Source organism: Panicum hallii, chromosome 7 (assembly GCF_002211085.1).
Source record: "Panicum hallii strain FIL2 chromosome 7, PHallii_v3.1, whole genome shotgun sequence".
Classification (NCBI taxonomy): Eukaryota; Viridiplantae; Streptophyta; class Magnoliopsida; order Poales; family Poaceae; genus Panicum; species Panicum hallii.
The window spans coordinates 28,651,689-28,663,083 of NC_038048.1; the positions used below are offsets into that span (position 1 = coordinate 28,651,689).

The window sequence follows — 11,395 nt, forward strand, 5'->3', positions numbered from 1 at the left end:
GTGCGTAAGAGCAGACTACAAATATCACCTCTTAACATCCATTAAAAAGTTCACAAAAGGGTGAAGCAACAGCTATCACCAAAACTATCCATCTCCATGAACCGTCAAGCAGAGCCTATAAAAGAAGCACTCATTGCTTAACAAAAGAGTGGAGCAGCCTACAATGCGTGCAAAAGAACTCCCAGTCTTCATTGACCACATCCTCCTAGCTGAAAACTCGATGAGCCTAATACAAGTGCAAATTGAACTTAGCAAAATGTAAACAATTTTCACAATGAATACTGAAATAGAACAAGTATTACCTGAGTACTTAAACAAAATAGCAGTCCACCATACATAGCCAATTCACATCCCCGAATCGCTAAGACACTTGAAAACCCATGACTGGAATGTTACCTCGGATGAGCCTGATAAGAAACTACGCATCCCCTTTTGTTCTTTGGATGCTAGAAATGTTCCTACCATCAGCTTTTGGTCAGTAGTTAAAGTCATGTTCTCAAGTCTTTGCCATAATATATCATCAGAGTTGCGCATAGATGGTGGAGGTGGTGGTGGCTTCTTGATTTCATTTTGAAGTTCCACTAAAGCAGTTGTGATTGCATCTCCTACCCTAGACATGCGGCTCTTTGGTCTCACATCTCTCTTCTGTGCTTTTCCCTCACTTCTTAGACGCTTGACTCCCGAGCTAGATGAGCTTTGCTCAGCCACTTGGGATGCCATGCTGGGTTGGCCACTTATAGGAGAAGGTAAAGTGTCGGAATCATCACCTAGATTATCTTCAGGCGGAGCATAGCTGGACAACTCATTGCATATGTCATCATCATAATCATTATCTTCATCAGCTTGTGTCTCATTGAGACAAGTGTTAGCGTCCATGGCAAGAGAACCATCAGCACTGCTATTAAGGAATAGTTCTTGCATTTCATTGAAGAATTTGATGGGCTTGCACAGGAGCCTTCTTGCCCTGATCTGCATACAGTAATATGCTCTTTGTTAACAAACAAGTTTTCATTCATTTAGCAACAAACTAACAACAAAGATTGGAAAAAGAGAATACCTGTAGGTTAGCCTTCTCTGATTCTGATATGATAACCATGGATCTTGAGCTGTCAAATGTGTTACCACTCTTGCTTAATGTTGTTCTAATAAACTTCCAATTTTCCTTGTAATGTCTGAAATGCCTCTCAACTTGAGTAGCAGTTACCCCCATATTGAACTGCCTATTCAATGCCTCTGAACACTTGAAGTGATGCTATTTTTTGATCTTGAAACCAGCATGCTGCTCCTTTATGTAATCAATGAACCAACCGAGCATATATTTAGTTTGATCCTCATCCCATAGAATGGTCCTCTCTCGAGTGCTGCCATCACCTTCATCCTTTTCCTTCCCCTTGACCATATCTGTACTCAAGATCAATTTATATCAATGTCTCAAAACAACCACATAGTACAATTAAATATGGTGTTAAAACAGCCTTGTAATACAATTAAACATCAACGCAATTCAATTACATAGGGTCTCAAAACAGCAACACAAATATCTTAAATAGGATCCCAAAACAGCCACATAATAATATCTCTAAATAATTAAATAAGGTCTCCATAAAGCCATACAATACACTTAATCTAATTTCTCAAAGCAGCAGCACAAGCATCAATTTTGATCCCACTCATCCCACATTTGCTGAGCTAACTGATCACGTAGGATTGCCCATTGCTGGTTGTCCCTATTAATATCCCCATGTGAACGATTGCTTCTTGGAAGAGTTTGAAACCATGTCGCATCATCATAAACATAAATATCAGGTCCATCATCAATTATAAAGTTATGCAAAGTGCAGCATGCCAAAACTATCTTGACTTGTGTTTTTAAAGGGAAGAATGGTTGACTTGTAAGTATCTTAAATCTATTTTTGAGTATGCCAAATGCCCGCTCAATCGTTGTCCTAAGAGAGGAGTGGCGAAGGTTGAACAATTCTCTTGGATTCTCCGGTCGTCTAGTACCCTTAAACTCCTTAAGATGGTACCGGACACCTCGATATGGAGGTAATATGCCAGGTCTAGCAGCATAACCAGCATCGGCTAAAAAGTAGTGACCTACAATTAGATTGAACTACAATTAGCTATTAATTTTGGAAGCTAAAACACAGTATATCAATGACTCGACTTATAACTTCTGGAATTTTTAAGCCTGATGGCCGTGACAATGCATCTTGGAGCACAAAGGAATCATGAGCTGATCCTTTCCATCTGGCCAGCACATATGTAAACTTAAGGTCAAAATCTACGGCAGCTAAGACATTTTGTGTTGGATAGTGCTTTCTACCCCTAAACCTATCTTGCATATATATAGGAACCGATACCAGTATATGTGTGCCATCCAATGCTCCTACACATTTCTAACACAAAAGAAAAAAGTGCTCCTGTTAGTGACTACTACAAATTAATAGAAAAATGAATTCATTGGATTATATATATTACCTCAAAGTATGGGAAAAATCTTCCCGGGCTGGTGGATATCTTTGGATGTGTTTCTGTAGTTCTCATGACAATAATATCACGAGACAATACACATAAAGCATCCAAAATAGCATTAAAATATCTACTAACAGTCTCTCCGGAGCGTAAGAACTCAAACCCAATTGATCTATTTGTCCATCTGTGACCAACAAATTTCAAGAACATAGCCACTTGTTCCTCAATTGACACACTGATACTATCCTCTAACAATCCACGGGATCTTAAATGACCACATAACCGGTGAAAAACAATTTTACGCATGCGCAACTCACTAATACAGTTGGCTTCAGTTCCATTATATAAACGATTTAACCTTTTTTCTCTTTCCAAATCTCTTTCTAATAAAGAACCGTATTTGGGCCTCCTCATGAACCTATGTTCTTGTAACTTGTACCACAACATGCAAACACAAATGGCTATGCAAATAAGCAACCTTCTTCTTCGAATGTTATAATCATAATAATAATACTCAAGATAATCCTCCATTGCACCCATCTATAAAGATTTAAGAACTATTTTAGAATGCATACAACACATACGACACAAGGAAAATCTAGAGAACAGGTATACCTTAAATTAAAGGAGAAGATGACTGTTCTCGCTGAAAAAACACCAACAGAAAGGAGGAAAAATGTTACTTGTGTGCACGAAATGATCAATTGGGGGGTAAGAAAATTGCATGAAATTTTCAATTAGGAGGGGGGGTTAGACATATGCAAGGAAACAAATGATCAATTGGCCGGGGGGGGGGTAGACGCACGCACAAATGATCAATTTGGTTGCCGGAGGGGGGGTAGACGCACTAATCTGGGTTGGTTGCGGTGGGGGGGGGTACACTTCACAGAAGCAGAGGGGGGGGCCTTCACAGAAGCAGAGGAGGGTCGGGCCAGGGAGGGGGGCCGGCGGGCGGAGGAGGCCGGGGGCGGAGGAGGCCGCGGGCGCGGGCGGAGGGGGCCGCGGGCGGAGGAGGCCGGGGGCGGAGGGGGCCGCGGGCGTGGGCTGAGGAGGCCGGGGGCGGAGGGGGCAGGGGGCCGCGGGCGGAGGATGCCGCGGGCGGAGGGGGCCGCGGGCGCGGGCGGAGGAGGCCGGGGGCGGAGCGGTGCGCGGGCGGAGGGGGCCGCGGGCACGGACGGAGGGGGCCGGGGGCGGAGGGGGCCGCGGGCGCGGGCGGAGGAGGCCGGGGGCGGAGGGGGCCGCGGGCGGAGCGGTGCGCGGGCGGAGGGGGCCGCGGGCGGAGGGGGGCGCGGGTGTAGGCGGCCGCGGGCGGAGGGGGGCGCAGGCGGCGGGATCTGCCCCGGCGGTGGATCCCGCGGGGGTGGGGGGGAGCGCGAGGCTCGGCGGGCGGATCCAGTGGGGAGGGGGGCGCGGCAGGCGGTGGCCCGGCGGCGGTCCGGGGAGGAGGAGGCGGCGGGGAGGAGGGGGCGGCGGTACCTGCGCCGGCGCGGACGGGAGGACGAGCTCGCGATGGTGTGGCGTGATTTTTGGGTGCGGCGGCCAAATCGAGCGCCGCACCCGTGGCGTGTTTTGCCGTGGCGAAGCGTTGTGGCGTGCCAAACAAAAGTGTGGCGTGCTAACGGTAGCGTGCCTCCAAACGCCTACCTAACATTGCGTGGCGCGCCTAAGGTTAGGCGGTGGCGGCTTAGGCGTGTCTCCAAACACGCCCGTACTGCGTGCGGGACAGGTGCGAGCGTGGTAGACAAGCAGAACTGGACGGACAGGTGGCAAGTTACTGGCCGACAGGAGGATCCATTAGAAATTTCAATCTTATTTTCTCTCTAACGGTAAATCAAATTTCTTTTCCGTTTAAACCATTAGGTTTGTTAGAATTATATTAACAAAACGAGATCCAATATGAGTATGTTTTCAAATCCATTTTAATCAACATTTCAAATGTAATAGTTCAACATTTTATATATACTATTTCAATATTATTGTATAAAATATTGAACTAGCTTATTCGTAGTGTTGAACTGAATTTGAAGAAAAGTTGAATCTAGTATTTCAAAATGTTGAATCTTGTATTTCGAATGTTGAATATAACAGCTCCATGCTCAACCTTTTTTGCAAAAAAGAAAGTGAGTATAACCATTTTTAGCTGCACAGATTGAAAAAATAATAAGCAGCAACCATGCTGATGTGATTGTGGGCAACGACATACAGGTGAATTCACCAACGGAGCATCTACATCCTGCCTGTTCTTGCTGACAGGGGCGGGCCCAGAATTTGAAGTATGGGTATTTAAAATTTTCAAAGGGTGAAAAGAACTCACAAGTTTTCTCAAATTGCAATGACGAACTTTCACAGCAAATGTTTGGCTCAATTGCTTGCTTGTTGTCTCGCTTTGCTCGGATGTTTGTGCCACACAGCCCGGCAGCCACAGCCTGCGGAGCCCAACTACCACAGTGCCGCACTCAGGCCTTGCCACGCTACGCCCGCCGGCCGCCGGCCCGCCCTAAGGCTGGCTCCTGGCGAAGGTGGAGCCGCGCACCCGCGCCCGCCGCGGTGCCGCCGCGTAGGCGGAGCCCCTTGGCAGCATGTGGACCGGGAGCACCTAGCGCCTAGCGATACAGCGAGCACTCGGACTAGCCGCCGGCCGTCACGTAGCACCTGTGGGGTGCGGGCTGCCGCCGGCCTTTGCTTGCTCGTCGCTGCCTCGCCAGGGGCCGCCGCCGCCTATTCCTACCTGCTGTGTTGAATTGGGAGGAGGGTTTCGCGGAGTCGCCGGGTCCGGGGGGGGGGGGGGGGGCGGCCGAGAGTGCTGAGGCCGATGCGGTGTGTGTGGGCTGCCACTGCACCAAAGCCACTCAATTTCATCGGCAAAACTGCTCAATTTCGTCGGCAAGATATAATTTCATCGGCCAAAATAAGCCGACGAAAATAACTCTCTTCTTTCGTCGGCCAACACAAGCCGATGAAATTAGAGCTTGTTTTCGTCAGCCCAGCGCAGGCCGACGAAAAAAGGTTCATATTTTCGTCGGGTAGGCCCTGGCCGACGAAACAAAGAGCATATTTTCTTCAGCCAGCCCTAGGCCGTCGAAAACATAGGTACCTAATGGCGCGATTTGGATGTCGTTCTAGACCCGCACGCACACTTCTCTGCCCGCGCGCCCGAGCCCCCACCCCCCCCCCCCCCGCCCCTCCGCCACCGCCCCCAGGCCTGCCGCCGCGGCCCCCCAGCCGCCGGCCCCGCGGGCCCCCACCGCCGTCGCCCCACGCCCCTCTGCCCCGCAAGCCCCCACGCGGCTCTGCCCGCGGCCGCGCGCCCGTCTGCCCCTCGGCCTCGCGGCCCTAAGCTGCGCCGCCCTGAGATCCCACGCCGCGGCACCGCGCGGCCCGCCGCCGCCACCCCGCGGCCCCCGACGCTGCCCCCGAGGCCCCACGCCGTGCCCCCGAGGCCCGCTGCCGCCCTGCAGGCAACCGCCGCCGCCCCCGAGGCCCCACGCCGTGCCCCCGCGGCCCGCTGCCCCCGACCCCCCCCCCCCCCCCGCCCACAGGTATGCCTGCCCGTTCTCTTTCCTGCTAGTTTCGAACTGACCGAATAACTATTAAACTTAGTGATGCATTGTTGTCCATTACTCTAAGGCCAGAAACTGTATTACTCTTAAAATATTTGTGTTATATTTTCTTGATAATTATTGTTTGCTTAGTATCATTAATGATGTAACATTTCTCACTTTCGTTATGAAGTAGCAAGTTTGAGAAAATAAGAGACGATCGAAGTTGGATGTATGATGGTTGGACAAGTAACAGAATGCCTACGCGAGAGTGGATGATCAACACACAAGCTTTTGTTGATCATGTATTTTCCTTGTCTCCTGGCGGTGGTTTGGCAAATTGTCCATGTAACAAGTGTCAGAATTGTTCTCATCAAATCAAGATTGATATGGAGCGTCACCTATGCAAGTTTGGTTTCATGCTGAATTATGAGAGGTGGTATGAGCATGGGAAGTCACAGGGGCAGGAGCCATACAACCTAGTTGATAGCTTTGAGGAAAACAAAGATAGGATGGATGCAATGATGGATGATTTTGCCCAACAGGTTGAGAATGCTGCTGAGGTACCGGAATATTTTGGTCTGCTTGCATCATCAAAAGAACCATTACATGGGGCTACTACTTTATCACAACTTGCTGCTGTGACACGGTTAATGGCTATAAAGTCCAAGTACAACTTTTCAGTAAGTTGTTACAATGATCTTGTTAACTTAATTTCGGACATGCTTCCGAAACCTCACAAGTTCCCAAAAAACTTTTACTACTCAAAGAAGCTGTTAGCTGGTTTAGGGATGCCGTATCAAAAAATTCATATGTCTGAGAACAATTGCATGTTATTTTGGAAGAACAATGAAAATCTCAAGTACTGTTCATTTTGTAAGAAGTGTAGATACAAGAAGGTGGTGAAAAAAGATGGAAGTGTGCAGATAAGAAGTGTGCCCGTTAAGGTGTTATGGTACCTACTATTGAAACCAAGACTTCAACGGTTGTACCTATCTCAGAAGACTGCAAAATATATGAGATGGCACAAAGAGAGAATTCGTAATAATACAGGATGCATGAGCCATCCATTTGATGGTATGGCTTGGAAGGCCCTCGACCATTATGATCCAAGTTTTGCAAGTGACCCCCGGAATGTGCATGTTGGGTTGGCCACTAATGGCTTCACTCCCTTTAACTCAAATGCTGCCCCTACTCATGTTGGCCAGTGATAACAATTCTATACAATCTTCCACCATCATTATGCATGAAAGATGAGTATGTGTTCTTGACGCTCATTATACCTGGCCCTGACAATCCCGGTAAGCATTTGAACATGTTCATGCAACCATTGATTGATGAGATGCATGACTTGTGGAATGGAGTTAGGATGTATGACAGCAGTCGGAAGGAATACTTCAATATGCGAGTAGCATTTCTTTGGTCTATTCATGATTTCCCTGCATATGGAATGTTCTCGGGATGGAGCACGCACGGTCATCTATGTTGTCCGATATGCATGGGTGATACAGATGCTTTTCGTTTGAAATATGGTGGCAAATTCTGCTTTTTTGACTGTCACCGTCGGTCCTTGTCTCATGATCACCCGTTCAGGAGTCAACGAGATGTCTTTCGCAAGGATACAATCGTTACTAAGGGTCCACCCAAGTGTTTGACCGGTCAGGAGATTGTAGCAAGCCATTGTCGGTTAATTGCCACAGATGATGGGTTTGAAGGGTTCAAAGAGGAGCATAATTGGACTCATATAGCTGCCATTTGGAGCCTTCCTTATGCTACTGCTCTGATCCTTCCACATAATTTAGATGTAATGCATCAAGAGCGCAATGTTGCACAAAATATAATTAGTATGGTTTTTTATTTGAAAGATAAGACTAAAGATAATTTCAAAGCTTGGCAAGATTAGCTGAAATATGTGTTCGGCCAACCCTTAATCTGAGACCCAATCAAGCTGGCCATATGGGGAAGCCACGTGCTAAGTACTATCTTAAGCCTGCGGAGAGGAAAGAGGTTCTTTTGTGGCTGAAGAACCTTAAATTTCCTGATGGATATGCAGCTAATCTGAAATGGGTGGTGAACATTATAACTGGAAAAATGAATGGTTTGAAGAGTCACGATTACCAAATCATCATGGAAAGGTTGTTGCCTGTGATGCTGTGTGGGTACCTCCCTGAAGAAATTTGGATAATGTTGGCCGAGTTAAGTTTTTTCTACAGGCAATTATGTGCAAAAGAAATTAAAAAGAATACAATGAGAAAACTGAGTAAGGAAATACTTGTCTTAGTATGTAAGATGGAGAAGGTATTCCCCCGGGTTTCATGAATGTAATGCAACACTTGTTAGTGCATTTGCCTTATGAAGCTGAGGTGGGTGGCCTCGTACAATACAGGTGGATGTACTTTGTTGAACGAGACTTAAAGAAGCTCAAAGCAACCATCGGAAATAAAACACGAGTGGAGGGATGCATTGCCGAGGCATTCTATCTTAAGGAGATCTCACACTACACGAACACATATTTTGCAGAAGAAAATAACATTCATGCTCATATACCGCGCTACACACCGACGAGCAATCTCAAGTTGTTTCAGCGGACTGGCAAGGCCGTCGTGCTAGTTTGGTCCATGAAATGTGCATACAAGAATGGAATACTGCATTGTTGTATATGTACACAAATATGGAGGAGATGGAAAAATATTTCGTGTAAGTACCATGATATATATCTCATATGTGAATCACGTTTAGCGATGTACTTGTGCTAAATAAAGAATATATAGGTTGTTTGATCAAGAACAATGGATATATGCACGACAACCAACTACTAAACAGCTCGAAACCTTACGGCGTGAGGGTTTACGTGGTGATGAGCCTCGTTTAGAAGATATGTAAGCATCCTTACTCTAACTACCTTATTTATATAACTCGTTATGAGTTAACAAAATTTTAAAACTTGTAGTGCATGAAGGATAGCAGTGTCCATGATGATCTAAGATAGCTTTCACATGGAAGCATGACTGCAAGGAGTTATGGTTGTTATGACATAAACGGATTTCGATTCCATTCAACCAAGTTTGAAGCAAAAAATCCACATGCCGCCACAACAAATAGTGGGGTTATGACCACCACGAGTGCCTCAGATGGTTCTATCATGGAGTATTTCGGTGTCATTCAGAATATAGTGGAGCTGAAGTTTGAAAGTTCAAAAGATTTAAGAGTTGTGTTATTTTATTATGATTGGTTCAATAGAAATTAGGTTCTAGGGTAAAGCATAACAAAAAAACTTGGTTTAGTGAAGGTGAACCACAAATTGTGACTTTCTGGTTACAATCCATTTGTCCTCGCACATCAAGTTGAGATGGTCTATTATATGTCGTATCCATGCCGTTCGGAAAGTTTAGAACCATGGTGGATTGTTCAGAGAGTATGTCCTCCAGGTCGATTGCCACACAGACTCTAGTTAGTAAAATAATTTGATTTCAATTAAGCGATGATTCGAATATAATCTTATTATTGGTTGCCTGAATGGTAGGCGAGATATGGTGATGAAATGGTGGCACGTCATGGGGAGGAGTACGATTGGAGGAGAAGTGATGTAGATGTCGGTACCTTATACTCAAGCGGGGGAGGGAAGAAAGATGGTAGGTTCAGCATGTTGAATGGCGTTATTGATACAAGTGGTGCTTTGAGTGAGGCAAAGTGTTCTCAGTCCTCTCAGAATTCTCTGGGCTACCAACGGGAAAGTGAAAGGGAAAGTCGACTGCAGGAGGAGATAAGGCAGCATAGAGAGGCGATGCAGAGGCAAGAGGAGTGGGCAAGGCAAGTGGGTAAGGCAACAACACGAGTACATACAAGATTTTTTCGCTCCGCAACGATAGATTTAAATACTATGCAAGTTTGATATTTTTTCAAATCCTTGTGCACTTTCCATTGCTTTAAGATACTTGATCTAATATCGGTTTTTAGGAAATGCTAGCGGCTACCCTTGGCTCACAATTTAATTTGCCACCTCTTCCTTCGCCTCCTCCTCCACCGCCTACTTTTGTACCATATGTGCGTCTACGGTCTCCACGAGTGGTAATTATATCGTATAACTAGCAATGCTCAAATTTTCTTATATATACATACTAAATAGATTTAACTTTGTTTATAATCAGGGTTCGACGAGTACTCATCCTTGAGGAGTTTCTAGCAGCCCGTCCACACCACCATCGACAACGCGTAATATTTCTGGAGGTAACTGTGGCAGCGGACGTAATATTACCCCTCCTTGATTTGTGTTTTCGCGTTTCGTTGACATATATATGTCATTTAGACTATGGATTTCATGATTGTACTTATTGGATGTATTTGATGATTGTGTGATGATGTATTTCATAATTCCGCTTATGGATATGTTAAGTAAATACTTATGGATGATTGCGTTTTATAACTGCTATTATATGCAGCTGTTTTTTAGCAGGATCCCAGTATTTTCGTCAGCCACGTGGCCGACGAAAATACTAGACACACTCCAGTATTTTCGTTGGCTCCGAGCCGATAAAAATACGACAATCATTTTCGTTGGCCTAGCTAGCCAACGAAAATACTTGACGTATTTTCGTCGGCCATTAGAGCCGACCAAAATATTTCCATTGTTTTCGTCAGCCACTCAGGCATGTTGGCCATATTTTCGTCAACATATTTCCGATGAAAACGTGAATATATTTTCATCAGCCATGTTGGCCGACGAAAATAGCTTTATTTTCATCGGCAACCGACGAAAAAGCGCTTATTTTCATCTATTTTATTCCGTCAGCCTAATTTCGTCGGCCGACCGACGAAAATAGCTATTTTCGACGGCTTTAGGTTTATTTTCGTCGGTTTCTGGCCGACGAAATTACACTATTTTTCTGTAGTGTGTGGAATGGGGAGCGGACGAGGAGGAGGTGGCTACAACGCTTTTGGGCTGAACGATAGATTGGGAGCTGCTATTTTCATTTTGTTTGGATCATATATCTAGAATATACTATAAATATAATTTTTTATAGAAAATAATAGGTATTCAACTGAATACCCTTAAATTAAAGTGGGCCTACCCCAGCTTGCTGTATGTACACAGCACGCGGATGTGAAAGTGAAGATGTTGGGCTGGTTTCGTGCTTTTATGGGCCGGTCTAGGCCTATCATATGTATCTGTTAGGCTATTGTTGATTAAAGATGTGCAAGCTAACTACCTTGTGGAAGATGGATAGGATCCCCTCAACAAGTTAGTGGGCTCTTTTTTTCTTATATTTTTTAATAATAAATGACATATTTCTAGCATCGAATATCCTCTTCCATGGATGTGTCAGACCATATTTTTACCGATCAAAATTTTAGTTTGGTCCAATAGCATTATCGATTAGTGG

At 45.6% G+C, this 11,395-nt stretch overlaps 1 pseudogene; it reads right to left on the bottom strand.

Moving 5' to 3' along the window:
* Positions 1 to 345: 345 nt before the first annotated feature.
* LOC112901393 lies at positions 346 to 1,399 on the bottom strand (annotated as a pseudogene).
* Between the last annotated feature and the right edge of the window lie 9,996 nt (positions 1,400 to 11,395).